Source organism: Urocitellus parryii, chromosome 11, assembly GCF_045843805.1.
Source record: "Urocitellus parryii isolate mUroPar1 chromosome 11, mUroPar1.hap1, whole genome shotgun sequence".
NCBI classification, from domain to species: domain Eukaryota; kingdom Metazoa; phylum Chordata; class Mammalia; order Rodentia; family Sciuridae; genus Urocitellus; species Urocitellus parryii.
Genome location: NC_135541.1, coordinates 81,161,909 through 81,177,725, shown reverse-complemented (window position 1 = coordinate 81,177,725; position 15,817 = coordinate 81,161,909).

Below are 15,817 nucleotides of genomic sequence, written 5' to 3'. Positions count from 1 at the left end.
ATGCCATTTTAGTTTGCTTTCCACTGCTCATAGGATAAAATTCAAGCTAGGATTCTTGAACTGAGTTGTAGTATGATTAAAGTGATATTTGAGCTTCCTGGAAGGATGACGCTTTTGAATTTAAGTGATAATAGATGTGATGAGGAGAAAAATTAGGAGCCTATTAAAATAATGCAGGCAGAAGCTAATGAGATCCTGAACTCAAGTTTCTCATATGAGTGACTGATAAATGAAAATACTGTGATAGAGCCCTTGATACCAGGAGAGAAATAAGAAAGTCCAGACAATTGTATATGGTGGTAGAAGATATGAAGACTTAAGTTGATAACATGATAACATGATACATTGGGGGTGACAGTGAGTCTGATAAGCAGTCGAAGTCACATTTATTGTGATACATGTGTTTCTTAAATTCTAGTCTATGGGAGCCATACAAACCTGCTTATTTCTCATTTAGGTCTTCCTTATACTGTTTTGGCCTTTTAGTGATTGTTAGTGAAAATTAATTTTAGAAGGATCCAGTTTCTTAAGGGAATGTTTGCTCAGTGAAGAGGTTAAAAAGAAATAAGACTAGAAGGTATTTATTTGTAATGAATGATGTTGTTATTATGATTTTGGTACTGGGAATTAAACCCAGGGGTGATTAACCACTGAGCCTCATCCTCAGCCATTTTTATGTTTTATTTTGAGACAGGGTCTTTTTAAATTGCTTAGAGCCTCACTAAATGCTGAGTTTGACTTTGGACTTGGGATCCTCCTGCCATAACCTGCCATGCCCCCAGTCATTGGGATTACAGGGGAGAGCCACCATATCCAACTATAACTGTTATTAAAATGGTCAGGGTAAATGGTTAGATTTTACATAGCCACAATTATTATAACATTTGGAAAATACCTTGTACAATTATATTGGTCTATTCAGCTAAGCCAAATTCTGGCATAATAAAATATTTTTAAATATCTCTTAGACAAAATATTATATTTTTTGAATCTTTTTAGAGTTCTTCCTTTGTAAACATTTAAATCACTTTTGAAGTTTTATTAAGACTTTCAGGATAAATTTAATTCTGTTCTGTTTAAATAAAGGAAGAAATTTTTTCTACATATTTTAGGCCATTTTTCCTTATTTCTTCATCTGTATGGGTGGATGGGTGCTAATACCTAAAGTAATTTTTCAGATTTCACATGAGTTTGTGGCAAAAACACATGTGAATTCAGGGAGTATCCAGGAAGCTATTAAACACATCTGTGTATTGGATCTTTTACTTTGTAAACAAGCTGAAAATATTTCTCTCTTTTTTGTCAAAGACTGTCTTTATGTTTTCAAGATTTTATTTGTTTTTTTTTAAACTTGTATAACAAATATTTATTATTTTAACTAAATTATTTATTCTAATTTGGTAAACATGATGGCAGAATAGAATTTATTTCATATTACATAAATAGAGCACGAGTTTTCAAGTCATTGATTGTACACAAAATATTTCACACTGTTCATGTCTATGTACATGTACTTAGGGTAATGGTTTCTAACTCATTTCCCCATCATTCCTACCCCTGTGCCCCCTCCCTGTTTTCAAGATTTTAATTCACTTCATTGTTTATTTCTTTTTAGTATTTTTCCATACTTCAAAAGTAATATAGACTCATGTGGAAAACTTAGAAAAGCAAAAAGAAAAGAACAAAAATCGCATGTAAATGAACAATCCAGTAATAAACACTATTACTGATATTTTGGTGTATGACCTAAAAACCTATATCAATCCCCACGTATACATACATACATAGACATATATGCATGCCCTCTCCATAATCATCAGCAGAGCAGAGAAAGGGAATATAGCCAGAGAAGAGGGGAGGGAAAAAGAAAGTATCTGGGACTGAAATGGAGCAAATCGCATTCCAGTCATGTATGATTGTATCAGAATGAACTCCACTATTATGTATAATTATAATATGCTAATAAAAATGAAAATGTTTTAAATAGATGCATATCATTCTATTTTGTTAATTTTCATGATTTATTGTACCAACCTCTTTGTAGCAGTCGGGTTCTTGTTGTTATATTTAGATGCTGGGTATTGGACCTCTAATTCTGGGTTATATCCCCAGCTCTTTTTTTCCTTTGTAATTAATATTTTTTTTATAAATAAACCATCATAAGTATCCATATAGCCCAATTTTGTGCATGATTATTTAGTATTAACACTTAGAAATGGAAATATCTAGTAATGCATGCATGTTTTTAAAACATTTGACATATACTGCCAGTTCATCCTTTTGCATTAAATTGAGTTTTGATGATGAAAAAAAAATAATAAATATCAAATATCAAAAGTAATCAATATTAGAAAATGCTGTTTGACTATATGACAGAAAATTGTTTACACCCTTGCTCCAGCAATGGCCCTTCTGGGTATATATCCAAAGGCAATTAAATCAGTATACTGAAGAGAAGTCTGCACTCCCACATTCATTGCAACATTATTCACAATAGCCAAGAAACTGAAACAACCTGTCTGTAACAGATGAATGGATTTTTAAAATGTGGTATATCCAATGGAATAATATTCAGTCTTTAAAAAGAAATAAATCATTTCATTTATGACAAAGTGGATGAACCTGGAGGACATTATGCTAAATGAGGTAAGCCAGGCATAGACAGTGCACATGTGTAACATGAAAAAGGCCATCTCGTGGAAGCAGAAAATAGAATGGTGGTCTCCAGAGCATAGGGGTGGAAGGTATGGGGAATTTCTAATTTCTGTTAGAATGAGTAAGTCCCAGAGATATATTGTATATCATAATTATTAGAGTTAATGTACATTTAGAAATTGCTGAGAGTGGATGATAAATGTTCTGAGAACAAAAAAAAAGTAAATTGGTGAAATTATTAACTTAATTGAACCATTTCACAATGTACACATATATCAAAAAATCATTATACACTATGTAATAAAACATTATGAAATAAATATATAATTGAGTGCATAAGTTTTGGTCAACTGTATATTAATATAAATAAAGATGTAAGAAGAACTCTTTATATCCTCACTGGAAATGGAATCATCAGTTCACTTTATTATAATAGCTGTGATCTACTAGTAGCTAACACTTATTTTAGCACTTTCCATATATATATATATATATATATATATATATATATATATATATATTTCAATTAAATTATATGTACATGATCATGTGTATGTATAAAAGTACAAATTGCTCATTCATTAAACACCTTCTGAATACCTGGTAGGCACCAGACATTGGGAAGGGTGTTAGGAATCTCTAGTAATGATGACATCAATACCGGAAATTAAACAGCTGACTTTTCTCTGGAGCCTTCTATGAGGTAGGCATGGAACAGGAATCCTCCACCTAATTTAGTTCCCATTTTATAATTAAAGAACAAAGAATTAGAGAAAATATCTAATGCAAATGATCAGCTCTACTTGCAATGTGGTTATCTAAATTATGGTCTGTTAGGCTCAAAAACGTGTCCAGCTATGTCACACTGTGCTCATAGAGAAGACAGACATACTTTCCCCTAAAAACAAAGGTGACAAAGGACAGTAGATGTGTGGAGAGTAAGAAGACACCATGGTACATGCTGTCCTCCAGTATTGGTCTGACCCTTCACAGATCTCTAACAGAGAAGGTAAGACCAATACTACAAGGTCCATGGATTTTCTCGTGCATATTTTCTCTGTCTCCAATGCTTCCTTTTTGAGTCCCTTCCTTCTGGGACTGTGAAGTTGACTCAGTCAGGCTTCTCTGGCCTGCAGGTCACAGGTGCAGAGGCCATAGGACTCACTGGATGCATGTGGCGTTAGGCTGCCCGGGGGTCGGTGTAGGGCAGAAGAGCGCAAACCTGCTCAGCACACCTCCTAGCTGGCCTGCTAAGCCAGACCAGGCTCCCTCATGGTGGAATACTAACAGAATGACCAGGGGTCAGAGAGGGCAGAGTCTGTTTGTTCGGCCAGCAGCACCCCATTGGAATCAGCCACTTGTTTCTGCTGATCTCATTTTTTCATCTCTTCCAAGGCATGATCAGCTTAGTTTTCTTTAAGTTCTGTTTATGTTAGTCACAAGCAGTGGCTGTTGGTGACCAAAGAACCCAGTTAACAGAGGGTATCTACATGCTGGAGCAACCGAGTGCTCCATAGGAGTTACTTCCTTTAATTGTCAGCAAAAGCAGATGTGGTAGGAAGGAAATTATGGACTCTACATGAGAAAGCTGGGCACAGAGATGTCAGGTCAACTTCTCCATGCCACACAGCTAGGCAGTGTTGGAGCTGTGACTCAGACTGGGGTCTGTCAGACCTCTGAGTTCATATCCAGAGCCTTCCTGCAGTCACCACCTCAGTGAAATGTCAGGTGCACACAGTGCTATGGGGCCAGGGAGATTGATATAGTCAACCCAGCTTATGGGTCAAGAGGGACATTGCCGCCCAGCTGAAATCCATCAGATGCATCCACAGAGAGGGGACAGGTGGGCCTAGCATACTAGGTGACCAAGTTAGGAAGGACATTGCAAGCAGAGAGCCTGTCCACTAGACCTGGTCTCTTGCTGGTCTTCAAGAGACCAGGAAGACAGATGGCCCAGCACTAGTTGATTCGTGGCTCATCCCCCTTGGAATGAGGTTCCGCATTCACCTGGCTTCTCACGTTTCACCCCGACTCTTGGGGTTCAGGCAAGCAGTCCCTATCTTATCCCCCACCTCTCGGTGACCAGTTTTTGTGCCTGCTTCTTCCTGGGCATCCGATTACCTGCTGTCTGAATCCACCAGCCACCTCTGCCTCAGGGGTCACTGGAACCAGTGCCTGTTTAGGGGGTGTTCATGGAAACCTCACAAGGTCCTTGGGGAGATGGGCTCCAGGCACCCCTATCAGATGGACCATGAACCAACCATGCAGTTCCCAGGGCTCCTTTATGGAAGCCAATGGGCCATCCCAGACTCACAGAATAAAGGCTTGTTTGAACCCTTTTTGAAAACTCACACTTTGCTTTCTACACATGCACTGGCGAGGATTTCTCCAGGATTTTGTTCAGTTGATGCCCAGGGTTAAATTTTCAGCTTTGGAATGAACTCAGAGGTGTTGAACTGGCATAGGTTTTGGAGTTAAACTTCAAACAGCTTCACAAAGGATGCTTTCTGGGGAAGAGCAGCTGCTCCCAGAGGCTTTGCTGCCACGTTTCCAGCTCCTCCTATGAGCATCTTCTCTCTTTCGTGATGGCTTACCTGCCCACCCTTCAGTGGGACATGATGGTGACAGCATACAGGCTGTCATCCAGAGGACTGGACACGGGGGTCAGAGAGCAAGCACTGGAGTTATTTTGGCGGGCTTTCCTTGAATAGGCACTTGGATTTAGGTGGCCAACACATTGATCTTGGTTCCTACTGGAGGTCAAAGTCACTACTATGGAGCTGGGAAGAGTCATGTGGATCCCAGGCTTGGTGCTGGGGCCAGCTGCTCTGCTCTCTGTGTTCTTCTTACTCTGGTCCACGCCCCAGAGTGGTGTGTCCGTTGTGGGGAACCTGATGGCAAGGTGTAAGGCGGCTGGGCCCGACTTCTTTGGTAGATCATGGTCCAGAACTCATGGTCCAACTGCAGTCAGTTCTGCTGACCAGTGTCATCTATGAACGTTGTTATTCCAAAGTACTCCTTTTGTTTCAGGTTGAAGTGTGAAGCCACAAGGTCCAGGAGCTCTCTTGACAGAACTTTGGGCTGAACCAGCAGCTCCAGCCTTCTGTCATCCAGGAGCTGCACCTGTAGTGCCTGTCCTCTGTCATCTGGTACACATCGGCAGCCCGCACAAGCCTGCAGCACCTGATGGCAAGCGCGCAGCCGCTCCATCTCCACAGCGTGGACACTATCAGGTTCCACACGAAGGGGCTGCTGGTGAACAGCAGGTCCTCCACGCAGCACATGAACAACAAGGCCATCCTCTTGGCTCCGCCGGGGTTCCCACTGTTGTCCCAAAGCCACGTCCAGGGGCAGCAGTGTCAAGCCTGTTGCCTGGCTGGTTTAAAGTGTGCATCCTGGCCGGTTCCAGGCAGCATGCCCTGAGATTGGGCACCGGCCAGCCAAAGGTGGCGGCTGGCACTGGCCGCCTGCCTGCACACCAATGGCTGCATTGCCCAGCAGGCTGCACTAAGATCCACCAACTCCTAATATATTTTTAATTCTTTACCTTAATCCTCAAAATAATCCTATGAGGAAGTACTAATATTTTCTCATTACTATTGCTATCATTACCATTGTTGTTATTATTACTCTCATTTTATACCTGAAGAAATAGAAACACAAAGAATTATAGAAAAGTCAGCTAGTAAGTTCAGAGCCAAGAGGCAGGCCGGCTCCATGGTCCATTTTTAATCATAGACTTTAATGCTGCTTACGTTTTGGTTTGTAAGCTTTCTCAGCTTTATGTTTTAGAAAACCAATACATAAATCTATGTAGTATAATTTTTCCTGAATATTAGTTATAGGAAATTGGTTCCAATATGTGATACCACTAAATGGGTTAGTAGACCTGGACCATTTACATTTGCCTCAAGATAGTCATACATAAAAGATAAAAAATATAATACTCATGCATATACTCTATTTTTCAAGCTGTGGTTTTCTAGTTCTAAGTCTACAATATTCAGACTCATTACTAGGTATTCATGCCTTGTAAAACTTTTGCTAATGCCATTTTATGCCACTAAGTTAATATTCACCATTATATCATTAAACTATGCACACAAGGCAGGGGAATCTGAAATTCAAAACAAGTTTGGGCAACTTGGAGAGGACCCAAAATTTTTAAAAAGGCTAGAATGTGGCTCAGTGGTAATATACACTGAATTCAGTTCCTCAGTACAAGAGAATGGGGGAGAGATGAAGGTCTTCAAATGCTGATAATTGAATATATATATATATATATATATATATATATATAGACACACACACACAAACACACACACACACACACACACACACACACACACACACACATATATATATATATATATATATATGTTTATATAGTATATAAAATAAAATATACATGTATAGTTTAGCTCATATATATATTATATATGCATATATATGCATGTATATTTTATATTCCTAATTTTACCCAATTCTTACAAAACCCCTTTAACAGAAGTAAAAAAAAAATTATTGCTACTCTTCTTGGATTAGCAGATATATCATAACACACTTTAAAAATTTTTAATGTTAAGCATATTATCAGAATAAGGGTTTAGAAAAACAAAAATATTCTGAAAAGACCATTCATCCTAGTACATGAGAAATAATTGAAGTGCTAGATAGTTTAGGAACTGTCTCATAGAAAATAAGTAGATCTGGGACTGGGGTTATGGCTCAGTGGTAGAGCTCTCACCTCGAACATTTAAGGCCCTGGGTTCGATCTTCAGCACCACATATAAATAAAATAAAATAAAGTTTACAAAAAAAGAAAAAGAAGTTTTTCTGACATTAGTGTCACAAGAGCACAAAATGAGGACCAATAATAGGTGGGAGCTCTAGGGGAGTAGATTTATAATCAACCTAAAGAGCACTTCCCAATGCTTTGTACTGACTGGACATTGAATGGGTTTCTTTCAGAGGATGGTGGAATCCTAAGCATCATCTGAATAACTGTTTTGGGAAATGTTGAAGAGTGAATCTTTGGAAATTTTTTTTTAAATACTTTTTTAGTTGTAAATGGACACAATATTTTTGTATGCATTTATTTTTATGTGGTGCCAAGGATTAAACCCAGTGCCTCACAAATGTGAGTGAAGTGCTCTATCACTGAGCTACCACCCCATCCCAGAATCTTTGCAAGTTTGCTAAGTATTCTCTTCCCCTCTCTCTGCAGTAGATTAAATATCTGTGGAACTCAGAAGTGATCATATGACTTTCTCTGACCAATGAGATGTGAGCAAAAGTGACATCTGCCATTTCTGGGCAGCAGGTTTAAGAGAAATGATGTAGTTTGTTGTGTCTCTTTTCCTTTACTACAAACAGCTGTCCATGTGTGGTCAACCTGGACAATGAATGAATATGGTATGGTTCAGAGCCTCAAGTGACCTCCACTAGACATTAACATGAACAGAAACAAACCCTTGGATGTTTTTTGAACCATCAAAATTTCAGGGTTGCATATTAACTGAAGCATAATGGACCCTATCCTGACTGATACAGACTCTTCTTTATTTAGGTGACCCCTAAAACCAATCCTATACATGAAGTTTTTAGGATGTGATATCATCTGCAGTATTTTTTAGTTGTTTACTTCCTGTATTTCTTCCTTATAGTTGAGTTGTAATTATCAAGCGTTATAGAGTCAAGAAAAAAAATCATGTATTGTTGGGTTGTAACTCAGTAGTAAAATGCTTGTCTCATAAGCATGAAGGCCTGGGTTTTATCCCCAGTACACCCCCCTACACACACACAACATACAAGAATCATGAATTGTCAAAGTTACCCTTGAAAATAATGAGAAACACCCACAAAACCAAAACAATAAATGCAGTAGTATATGCATATCTCTGTAAGTATTATACATAAATTTACAATGAAGTTGTTGGATCATTTTTTAAGGATAATGTTGCATGACAATACATATCTTAAAATTCTAGAATTATACCTGTGTAGCAAGATGTGCATGTTTTAATATTACCAGAAAACTAAGGACAAAGTAACTGAAGAAATTGAAATTGGTGTCTCCCATTTCATGCTGACTGGGGGCTTTTGCTCTCTGAGTGGAGTGGTGAGGGAGACCCTGTGCTCTTTTTCCTCACTATGACTCTAAGTGTTAGGTTCTCTAAGTTACATGTGCCATCCCATGGTGCAATTGTGTGGCACTTCTTTCCTTCGTTATAGTTTGAGTATTAAGGGCTGGGGTTGTGGCTCAGTGGTAGAGCTCTTGCCTAGCACATGTGAGGCCCTGAGTTAAATCCTCAGGACCACATACAATAAATAAAGATACTGTGTCCATCTACAACTAAAAAATAAATATTTCAAAAAAAGTTTGAGTATTAAAAAGCAAGCTTAGGTCCTGAACCAAAATTTCAGGTGATCACAGATTAGAGGAGACCAACAAATTTGGACTATATGTTCTTGTGTCATAACTCATTTATTTTTAAAAAGTAAGAAGAAGCTTAAACTAAATAGAAGTTTATTTCTCTCTTATATAAAGTATAAACTGGCATGGTAGTTCTGTATTGTCAAGTTGTCAGGGGCCTGGTCTCTTTTTATCTTGTTTTCAGGGTATTGTGCTCATCCACAGGGATTAACTTGGCTCACCCTACATCCAAATTCTAGCCCCAACCTTTGGAAATGAGGAAAGGGGATGAGGAGGTCCCTTTTGCTCACAGTCCATTGACCAGAATATAACTAGAATGTCACATTCAACTGTCTGGAAGGATAAAAAATGTAATCATTGCTGGGTTCCATATACCTAGAAAACAATTCTAATTATAATAAATGGAGGGGACAGCAGCTATCAGGAGACAATTAGCTTCTGTATACCTCTGTTTTAGAGATAAGAAAGTTGATCCTCAGAAAATATTTTGTTCAAGGTCTCACATAACTAAGATATTTGAAAAGCTGTCCAAAAAAGAGAAGTTAGAGTTATGCTGAGTATATCAGAAGTCAGAACCAGAATTGGTAGGGAGATGTTAAAGGAGGCATGTTTGTATACAGTTAATATTAGAACAAATAATTTTCAACATTTAGAAGAGTACAATAATGAAGAGGCTACCTCAGTGCTATTACCAATTGAATGGCCTTGTCCATTTGTCAGGGATGTCATTCTTAGCTAGGCACCATGCCTGTAATCCCAGCACCTTGTTTGAAGTGGGAGGATTGCAATTTTGAAGCCAGCCTCAGCAACTCAGGCTCTTAGCAACTTAGTAAGACCCTACCTTAAAATTGAGAGAGATCAATAGATAGATAGATAGATAGATAGATAGATAGATAGATAGATAGAAAGAAAGATAGATATACCATTCTTCATTAGGAAGATGGGTCACTTGGGTGATTCTTAAATCTTTTCTAATTGCAAGTATCTATGATTGAGCTTTCAGTTTTGTCTCCTAATATGAGTGTTCCTAAACCTTTCCTTTTTAGCCAGGACCAGTCAGCTTATATTAGCCAAATTTGTATGTTTTTGTTTCCTTGGTAACCTATCCTTTCCCTACCTCTCCTTCAAGCTTCTTTTAGTTAATTCACATTCCAACCTTTCTTCAAGATCTTGATGTAATTTAATGTCTCATCAGTTTGATTGCCACACCTGTCCCAACTACAGCCTACCCACATGTTTTTCTCCAACCCTTGGTGTACATACTAAATATGTTGTTAATATGTTGGTTATTTGTTTAGTGAATGAGGAACCTTCCTCACCATCCTACTTTGACTTCTCACTCAGTTGTTATAATTCTTGTTCCTACCAGTCTCTTCACAACAAATTTGTTCTTCAAATTACCTTTATTGATAATTACCATGCCATGTAAAAACTGCAGTTATACAAATATGAAGAAAAAGAAGAAGAAGAAGAAGAAGAAGAAGAAGAAGAAGAAGAAGAAGAAGAAGAAGGAGAAGAAGAAGGAGGAGGAGAAGGAGGAGGAGGAGAAGGAGGAGGAGGAGGATTAGGAGGAAATTAAGAAATATTTAACTACTTTTTTACTTTTTTCCCTTTTTGTGGAGGGGAGTTAGGAGACATGGAAGAGATTTCTTTAGGAAAGTTTTTTTTTTTTTTTTTAATTCTAACTGGAGGAGGAAATAGATTGGCAGAAGGAACAGCATACACAGCATGAGCAACATGGTGTGTTCAAGGCACAGTTAGGATACTGGTATTTTACTGATGCCACAGAAAGATAGGGAGAGGAAGTGGTTATTTCAAGGAATCTAGACTTGTGTGCATACTGTATTTAGGGAGTCAAAAACAGAAGGGTGACTTAAACAAAGTGATAGGTGGCTTTAGGCTGAAATTGAAGGGAATTCTTATTTGACAGACCACCTTAGCTTTCTCAGCTATCAAGAAAGGTAGACGAAGGTATGATAAAATATCAGAAAAGCTTCTACAAGTGATGGAATGGGATGAAGAATAAAGGCAAGTCCAAAAGGCCCCACTGAAATTTTAAAATATGAATTATAGTATGAGTAGCATGCACATTTGTACAGTTTTTTTTCAGCAATGCTCATAGGTTAGGTGTAGGAGAAAATGGATGGTAGGATTGATTCAGGTTTAGAAGTTGATAGCTTGATGGAAAGGTCAAAGGCAAGGGATTAAGAGTGTTGAAAACATTTTAAGCAATCAATTATGGGATACAAATTGCATAAGAAAGAAAACCAGGCCAAAAAGATAAATCTGGAAAGTATAGAATGTTTGGAAGATGAGGCCTCAGTGATGTCAAAGAAGGTGTGTATTTAATCAGTAATGCTATTATGCTTGATTAATCTAGGGATTAAAGAGTGGGATATTAAAGCCTGAGTTTCCTTCAGTAAAGCAGTGTAGAGTGGGCAAGGTCAAGGGCGTGGGTGTTGCTGAAATGGCATGAAGGCTTGGGTAGGGCAAAGAATGCTGAGCCTAGGGTGTTAGGTTATTTTTCTAGTGTTAAGGTAGATTGTATGATTGCAGGTGTTGGGGTGAAGACAGAGATTGCAAAACAGATATTTCAACTGTAGTATCAAATAGGAGAAGAGCATGACATAACCAGACATGTTGTATCTTCAGATTTTGAGTCTTAAGTTTGAAAGTAGAAGGGTGACAACCTGCAAGTGACAGGGTGCTACAAAGGGCTGGTGCTGCCTCTGGACCTGTGGGAGATGGAGGTGGAGAATTAACCTCCTGCCAGCAGGGGCATAATTCCAGTGGTATACTCTTGAGGTAGCCAGGTTTCAGTTAGGCAGTAAGTGGAGGGTTAGTGAAAAGACTGATAATGTGAGGGTTTGCTGAATCCTGGAACAAAGGTTAGAGGTGGTGAGACAGAATGAGGGGAAAAAATTTGCAACAAGAGAATGAATCAGAGTGAGGTTAGGTGTAGGAGAAAATGGATGGTAGGATTGATTCAGGTTTAGAAGTTGATAGCTAGATGAAAGGGTCAAAAGGCAAGGGATTAAGAGTGTTGAAAGAAATATAAGCAATCAATTATGGGATCCAAATTGCATAAGGATGGCAACCAGGCCAGGGAAATTTTTTAAAAATCCAAAACAAAGAGTGAGAAAAGACAGAGGAAATTGGGAACTGAAAGAGAATAGGTGACCAGGACTTCCATTTTCATCTTCTCCTGTGGATTGTGGGGATAAAATATATAGGTAGAACTGAGAGGCCTGAGGATGTCCAATATGGACATGAAATAGTTTATATCAAAGGCCCCAGAGATACAAAGCGACTCTCTCACCCCTCTACTTATGGCCTCAATCCTCATCACCATCTGCCTATTAGCTCTCATTTCAGAAAAATAGTATTCCTATTATTCCCTGACATCCCTATATCTTTGACCCAACCCACATCTTATTTCCTTCTCCTTGTTTTGTTATGCAATTCTGAGCTAAATTCATGAAAAAATAATCTACAATTCCTATCTCTTAAGAATTCCTTTTCTCCCTTTTAACCCTTACTCTGAGTCTTGCTGTACCATTTGACTCAAATTATTTTTTTTTGCTAATATCATCAGTCATCTCCAGTTGACATAACTAATCAATATTTTCTCATTTATACGTTTGTGCTCTGCTCAGAACTTTATCATTACCTATTTCTTGAAACTTGAGTATTTTGGTTTCATGAACTGAATTCTCTACTTTTACCTCCCACTTCTTTATTTCCTTTACCAAATTCTCTGAGGGTATTACTTCTCCCCATTTTTAAAAATCAACTTTATTTTAAAAGCAAGTACATAGTTTCCATTTACCTCCTGTGCTCCCACTCAAAGAGGCTTCCCCACCATGGTCATCCTGCGTTTGTTACAGAGGCACACTTGTTACATTCAGCAATCCACACTGACACCTCATTGTTCCCTAAATTGTGCAGTTTCCATTAAGGATCAATCTTGCTGTTAGGTATTGTATGAGTCTTGACAAATGTATAATGACATGTATCCACCATTGTATTATAATAGTAAATAATTTCACCACCCTAAAAATCCTCTGTAGGTTTTCTATTTTCCCTGTCTCCCCAACCACTAATCTTTTTACTTTCTCCATAATTTTTCTTTTTATCATAATATTATGTAGTTAGAATTGAACATTATGGAGCCCTTTCGAATTGGTGTCTTTCATTTAGTAATATGCATCTAAGTTTCCTCCATGTCTTTTCATGTCTTCCTAACTTTTTTTTGATTTTTAGTGCTTAATAATATTCTGTTATCTAGAATTCAATTCATTTGTTTTCATCAGAACATCTTGATTGATTCCAAGTTTGGGAAGTTATGAATAAAGATGCTATAAACATGTATAGTTAGGGTTTTATGTGGATATGTTTTCAATTCACTGGATTAAATACCAGAGAACATGACTGCTGAACCACATGGGAAAGTATTGTCAACCCTTTTTAAAGGTGAATGGTCCATTCTGCTTTGTAAATAGGTAACTTAAGGTCAAAAAACTTAAATGACTTACCCAAGGATTACACAGTAATAAGTGATAGAGCAGGTCTAAACTTTGGGATTTCTCCCTACTGGTCCAAGACTTTTTACTATCTTATGTGGCTTCCTCATTACATAACAGAGAAAAAGTTTGGATTTCTTACCCAGGGGTTTAAGTCTAAAATTATCACACAGCTCAAAAAGACTACAGTAATGTTGTACCTAGAACTGGGTGGGGAAAAAGTACAAGCAAGAAAAGTATAATATTTTAATACCTTTAAGAGTGAAGAGGATATTAAAGTTTCTAAAAAAAACCCAAGAGTTTTATTTATATTAAAACATGTTTAGATGATAGTAAAATAGCAACTTATAGGAGGGAAGAAAATATTTACAAATCACATATTCCATAAGGGTTTAATATCCAGAGTTGGGCTGGATTTGTGCCTCAGTGGCAGGTCACTTGCCTAGCATGTGTGAGGTACTGGGTTCAATTTCCAGCACCAGTAAAAATTATTTACTATTATAATACAAAATAAATAAAATAAAGATATTATGTCCAACTACAACTAAAAATATTTTTTTTAAAAAATACCCAAAGTAATGGGCTTGGGTTGTGGCTCATCGGTAGAGTGCTTGCCTAATATGTGTGAGGCCCTGCACCACATAAAAATAAAGAAGTAAAATAAACATATGTGTCCAACTAGAACTAAAAAATAAATATATTTGTAATATGATGTATTAAGAACTATGTAATGTTTTGAACTACCAATAAAAAAAAAATTCACAAGAGGTAAGAGACAAGCCATTGGATGTCTACATTATAATTTCCAAAAATAAACTACAATATTAAGTCATGCTTTTATGAAAAAAAATAAAAAATACAAAGTGAATAAAGAACTCCTTCAACTCAACAACAATAAAACTTGATTAAAAATGGGCAAAGGATTTCTCCAAAGAAGTTGCACAAATGACCAATAAGCACAAGATGTACAGCATCACTTATCATTTGGGAAATGAAAATCAAACTACAATAGGAACCACCTCACACCCATTAAGATTGGCTACTATTCAAAAATAATAATAATGACAAGTGTTGACAATGGAATGGAAAAATAGAAACCCTCTTGTGTTGTTGGAGTAATGTAAAATAGTACATTCAAGATGGAAAATAGTATGGCAGGTGCTGAAAAACCTTAATAAACAATTCCACTTTGGGGTATAAGTACCCCAAAGAATTGATAACAAACCCAAACAGGTATTTGGACAACCATGCTCATAGCATTATTTGCAGTAGCCAAAAGGTGTAGGCATTTTAAATGTCCATCAAAGGTTGAATGAATAAACAAAATTTGGCATACACACATATAGTAGAATAGTATTCATCCTTATAAAGGAAGGGAATTCTGATACAACATTTATGAAATTTAAGGATACGATGCTATGTGAACTAAGGACAAATACTATATAATTCTACTTAACTTAGTTAATCTGACCCAGAGTTGTCAGGTGGTTGTCATGGAATGAATAGTGGAATGGGGAGATGATTATGGAAATGGAGTTTTGGTTTTGTAAGATAAAAAGTTCTGAACATTAGACATACAACTGCATGACTGTAATTAACCCAATGAACTGTGCACTTAAAAATGATTGTGATGGTGAACATTATGTGTATTCTACCATTATTTTTTTTAAAAAAATGAGTAAATATTTTGACCAAGCCCCAGATTTTTATAAGGCTAAGCTAATTATTTGTATATTATTATATTCAAGTAAAGTACACAAGTGTTAAAAACAAATTTTTTTCAATACTCAATTTTTGATGAGTTCAGTCAGTCACTCTACTAACTAATATGATTTAGTAAATGATAGACATGTAGGCTTAGGCTTATACAGTGATTACTTTTTATTTGATACTTTTGGAAAGTTCCTCCATTGCCCCAGTCTGGCTGGGCACAATTCAGGAGCCACTTGTCAAAAGAAACAAACTTTATTTTTAGAACACACGCCACACCACACAGCTCTTCATGAAAACCTTCAGAGCCCAACTGCCACCACTGGCTTCCCACAAGCCTCTCAACATCCCCCACACCTCCTGCTCTTGAGGCCAATTGGCTGGGTCACATAGGCGGAGCTAAGAAAAAGTCCCCCAATGAGCAGTTCCGTGGTCTGAAAGGGCAGGGAAACAATCCAATGAGCATCACTGCAGAGGAGCCAATCAGTTGGCA